The 5,693-nt window shown below is 41.8% G+C and overlaps 1 non-coding gene across 1 annotated transcript; it reads left to right on the top strand.

Annotated features, from left to right (window-relative positions):
• Positions 1 to 2,997: 2,997 nt before the first annotated feature.
• LOC122733066 lies at positions 2,998 to 3,104 on the top strand. The gene has a single exon (XR_006353674.1). It is a non-coding gene; the product is annotated as a U6 spliceosomal RNA (small nuclear RNA).
• The last annotated feature ends 2,589 nt before the right edge of the window (positions 3,105 to 5,693 follow it).

Genomic DNA, 5,693 nt, shown 5'->3' with positions numbered 1-5,693 from the left:
TTTAAGGGCAGGGACCATCTTTTGTCTTTTTTTTTTTGTATCCTCCACTCTTAGCAAGGTGCCTGACACATAGTAGGTATTTAATATTTATTGATTGACAATATGACAAATCTTAGGAGGCTCTCTGCCAACTCTCATGGAAATAGTAGAGCTCTACATTGTTATCTGGGGAATAAAAAAAATATATCAGTACCAGGAAGCATAGAGTCAACAATCACCACACTCCTCATCTGTTCTTTCCTCAAGCCCCTCCTGGATGATCCATTCTGACATCACCTATAGATCCACTTCAGTATTCCTTGGAGGACAAGAAACTGCTTCCAGAGGAAGCAGTTCCCTCCCCCTCATGAAGTGTCCCATATCGACTACTTTACTCCAAATGTTCTGTGATCATTTTCCCTTCCCATTTCCTCTATCTCATATTCTTCCACCCTCTAACTTTTTCTCTTCCTTCTGCCTTTTCAGATATGTTTTCTTCTTTGTTTTCCCACTGGAAACCTTCATCTTTTTTATTTTATTGTTAGGAACATTAACCTGATTGTCCCTAATGCTCTAGACAGTGGAGAGGCATCCATTCAGCCTCTTTGCCTTATTTCTAGTTGGAGAGACAAGTTTGCATGTTGAACATAGTTAAGAATCATTTGGTTAAGATGGAAATAGAGGGGCAGCTAGGTGGCACAGTGGATGGAGCACCGGCCCTGGAGTCAGGTGTACCTGAGTTCAAATCCGGCCTCAGACATTTAACACTTGCTAGCTGTGTGACCCTGGGCAAGTCACTTAACCCCAATTGCCTCACTAAAAATTAAAAAAAAATTTTTTTAATTAAAAAAAAAAGACGGAAATAGAAATGTCATATACTCAATGCAGGTCACTACATCATTCTTCCAGCTTCCATACTTGGAAAGAGTGCTACATGTTGGAGTCAAAAGATACAATTTTGAATCCTAGGTGTGCCACTTGCTACCTGGGTAATCTTAGGCAAGTAACTTAACCTCAGTCTCCACATCTGGAAAATGAGGAAGGGTTGTCCAAGATAACATAAGGTCCCCTCAAATTCTAAATCTGTGGTCCTGGGGTGCTATATGAAATGAGATCATGAGTCCCTTGCCAACCTTAGAAATAGGAAACCAGTGTAGCATCAAATAAGGTAGGTCAAAAGAAAGGGCCCCAAGCAGTAGCAAAAATACATGGCATGGGGGCAGCTAGGTGGCACAGTGGATAGAGCACCGGCCCTGGAGTCAGGAGGACCTGAGTTCAAATCCGACCTCAGACACTTAACACTTACTGGCTGTGTGACCCTGGGTAAGTCACTTAACCCCAATTGCCTCACCAAAAGAAAAAAAAATACATGGCACTAGGTGTGCAATGGAGCACTTGGAGCAATCTGTTGACCCCCCCCCCCAAGCCATTAGGGGATCTTTAGTAATCAGGACCATCTTAAAGTTTTCGTGTTAGAGTGTAGGGAGCTAATCCTGCTTTCAGGACATCTTTGTGATGGACGACTGGTACAAACCATGCCTGCATATCTTCCTATTCTACCCATATGGCAGATAACTACTTTAATATTAGGAAACAAAATAAAATAGAAATGTAAAATAGAAATCACACAAAAAAAATTCACCTTAAAGGGTCACTATAAGGAAAGTATTTGTAAATATAAATGAGCCATTTCTGATCATCTCTCCAGTGTTTCTATGTACCCCTGTCCTCCATTTTGGTTTTTTTTGGTGGGGCAATGAGGGTTAAGGAACTTGCCAGAGGTCACACAGCTAGTAAGTGTCAAGTGTCTGAGTCCGGGTTTAAACTCATGTACTTCTGAATCCAGGGCTGTTGCTTCATCCGCTGTACCACCTGGCTGCCCCAACTCCTTCATATTCTTATAGCAATGAGAAGCTAACCATATTCACATTAGCATTCTCACTGGAGATGAAACCTGACAGCATCAAGGAATAACGACTAAATGGAAATATGACTCAAGCTAAAAATGAATACAGGGGTTAGCAGAATTGATTTCATCACATACCAAAGGACACACAAAAAGTCATTTAATGGGGGAATTTGTTTATGTTGCCTTGAAAGTGTTTTCTCTGAGCATGGGCAAAAGCATAGCTGTAATTTATGCCTGGATTTGTGTTACTGTGGACAAATTGTATGAAGAATTTCACAAGAGTCTCCAAAATGAGCCATTGGATTAGATTCCAGAAACTCAGAACTGAAAAGGACTTGAGAGGCCATCTTGTAATCTATCGTTTAGAGCCACAGACCTGGCATTAGAAGGAACCTCACAAGCCATCTGATTCAACCCCCTCATTTCAGCAAACCATACCCCATGAAAAGGAGGCTAAGGGAGTTAAGCAACTTGCCCAAGGTTACACAGGAAGCATTAGAGACAGAACTTGAACCCATGCTTTCTGACCTGAGTCAGTCCTCTTTCTATTATATTATATTATTCATCAATAAGTAGCCATCCAGCCTTCACTGAAAGATCTCAAATGAAGGGAACCTAGCACCTCTTTTTTTTTTCAGGGCAATGGGGGTTAAGTGACTTGCCCAGGGTCACACAGCTAGTAAATGTCAAGTGTCTAAGGCCAGATTTGAACTCAGGTACTCCTGAATCCAGGGCCAGTGCTTTATCTACTGTGCCACCTAGCCGCCACCTAGCCACCCCTTTAGCCTACCACCTCTTAAGTCAGCCTTTTCTTCTACAATGGTATTCTACAAAGCCACCTCTGAAGCTTTGGTCTGACTCTATCTGCATATAAAAGGCCATGAATAGAGCAGAGCTATATATATATATATATATATATATATATATATATATATATATATATATATATATATATATATATGGGCTCAGTGTTGTCTTGGTGCTATTTCCTGAAGCCCACTCACCCATATGGGAAAAACTTAGGGTAGAAAAATGGAAGAATGTATAGTTATTACATTGGGCAAATATCTGGTTGGTTTATGGATTTAGCTTTCAGAGATTAAATTGAAGTGCTCGCTTCAGCAGCACATATACTAAAATTGGAACGATACAGAGAAGATTAGCATGCCCCCTGCGCAAGGATGACAAGCAAATTCGTGAAGAGATTAAACTGAAGTACGGGAAATGTTCACCAGGCTCTGCAGTTGACTGAGGTTGCCTACAGAGACTGACAAACCCATTGAGGGTCTTCAGTCCTTTGGGAGGGGTTATGAGAAGGGGTACTACCACATTTTTACAATGACTAGGACTATGAATCTGAAGAAGATAATAAACCCAAGGGCATTAGTTAGTTCAGTATTTGAGAAGACACTGCTCTTTGTTCTAAAGTTGGCACTTGAGACCAGAGGTCTCGTGGGAGGCAGATGAGAAGCTTCATAACCAAGAATATAAAGAAACCAGAGAAAAGAACCCAAGCGGACGTTTTTGAGCTTGTCCAGGGCAAAGGTTTCTGCTCTTTTTCTAAAAGCGAAGTAAGAAAAGGCCTTTGGATATTAAGCTAAAGGAACATGACAGCACATTCCTTTTCCTTGAGGAAAGAATAACCAAGAATCTCAACTGAGCCAGAGTCTGTTAGCAATAAGCCACATAGAGCAGAAACTATGTGTCCAGCTGAACATCATTCAGAAAACAGTGTGTGGTGGAGCAAAAGAAGTCAGGAAGACCCAAGTTCAAGTCCTCCCTCACACACTTACTAGCTCTGTGAACCCTGAGAAGGTTAATTAACTTCTTTTTGTTTCAGTTTCCACATCTGTAAAATGGGACAATGTTAACATCTACCCACAAGGGCAGTTGTAAGGATAAAATGAGATAATATTTGTAACACTTTTGGCAAAAAGCCCTATATAAATCCTGACTATTCTTATTAGGTCTATCTGAGCCATGTTTTGGCTCACACTTATATAGTGCTTTAACATTTGCAAAAAAAATTTTTATTACGAATATTCCCCCATTTGATCCTTACAGTGGTACTATTAGTATCTTTATTTTACAAATGAGGGAACACAGGCAAAGAGAAATTATCATTATTAATTTTTTTCTTGGTGAGGCAATTGGGGTTAAGTGACTTGCCCAGGGTCACACAGCTAGTAAGTGTCAAGTGTCTGAAGCTGGATTTGAACTTAGGTCCTCCTAAATCCAGGGCTGGTGGTTTATACACTGTGCCACCTAGCTGCCCCTCAAAGAGAAATTAAATGACTTGCCCTGAGTAACACAGCTAGTAGGTATATTGAGACAGAATTTGAACTCAGGTCTTACTAACTCCAAGTCCAGTGTTCTCTCCATTTAGTCACCTATCTTTTTCTCCTCCAACTAAGCGGTGTCCAGCAGGGCAGTGTCCTATGGAGACCACAAGATCAGCAGGGAGCACTCTTGGTAGGAGTAGTCTGATGATATCCCTAGAAAGCATCAGTGTCCCTGCAGTATGAGAGATGAGTTGCCTGACCATACACACACATAGGACCTGGCCACTCGTGTTCCTTATTTGTGTGTTCTTCCAAATGCGATCCTCACATAGTATATATGTTCTTACCACCAGTGTTGTACTTCTGGGAGAATTTTTGGAGAATGGGATATTTTACTTCTTTTGTTACCATCCCATTTCACTGAATGCTCTTGCTTTGAGCCAATTCTGTCCTTTGTCTGACCACCAAAGCCAAACCCATCAGTTGTCTCATGAACCATGTTTGTAAAGGATGCTTCGAGACCCATGGAGTACCTTGAGTGTGAGACAGTTATTCTTTGGAGGACAAAGCCCACAAGTTGACGGTCTCAATGCCATTTTGGGAATGGAATGTTCACTTTGAAATATGGAATGTTCACCAGTCTCTGAAGCTGCCCTGAAGTTGCCCACAGAGACGGAAAAACCCACTGAGGGCTACGCTTTTGGCCAGCTCTAATGGGGAAGGGTTTAGTTTTGTTTTGTTTTGACAACTAACTTTCATCTTCCTCTGGGCTCTGTATCCTACCCATTGCTCTTGCACGCTAGAATACCCCACCATGCCTGTGACAGACTCACCATAGAATATCCCTCTAGGAGACCCAGCTCACCCCAGTCCCTAACCCCGGCCACAAATGATGCATGCCTGCTGGAGCCAACATTTTGTGAAGGTGTCTGGGTAGTCCTCCCTTCGCTTCCCCTCCTGGCCCTGTTTCAGATGTTGTCTAAACTTCAGAAAGGTCCTCTTCATCCCCCTTTTCAGCTCTCTTTTGTATATTGTCTTCCTCTGCTAGAATATAAGCTTCCTGACGGCAAAGACCAACTTTCTTTTTGTCTTTATGTATATCCCACAGCCCAGTACTGGGCCTAACAAATAGCAAGCACTGAATAAATACTTGCTTGCTACTTTCATTTTCTTTCTGCCTTCTGAAGTCAAACAGAATAAATAAAATTCCTCTTTCCATAGGACAATCCATTAAATACTTGAAAATGGGGGCAGCTAGGTGGCACAGTCGATAGAGCACCGGCCCTGGATTCAGGAGGACCTGAGTTCAATTCCAGCCTCAGACATTTAACACTTAATAGCTGTGTGACCCCGGGCAAGTCACTTAACCCTAATTGCCTCACACACACACAAACACAAACCCCACAATATTTGAAAATGACCACTGTTATCTCCCCCACATCTTTTCTTCTCCAGTCTAAGAATCCAAACTTCCTTCAACTGACATTTTAGCATAGCATGATCTTAAGGCCCTCCAAATCTTT

Source organism: Dromiciops gliroides, chromosome 6, assembly GCF_019393635.1.
Source record: "Dromiciops gliroides isolate mDroGli1 chromosome 6, mDroGli1.pri, whole genome shotgun sequence".
Classification (NCBI taxonomy): domain Eukaryota; kingdom Metazoa; phylum Chordata; class Mammalia; order Microbiotheria; family Microbiotheriidae; genus Dromiciops; species Dromiciops gliroides.
The sequence above is the reverse complement of the archived record's forward strand: the minus strand, read 5'-3'. Positions and strand labels throughout refer to the sequence as shown.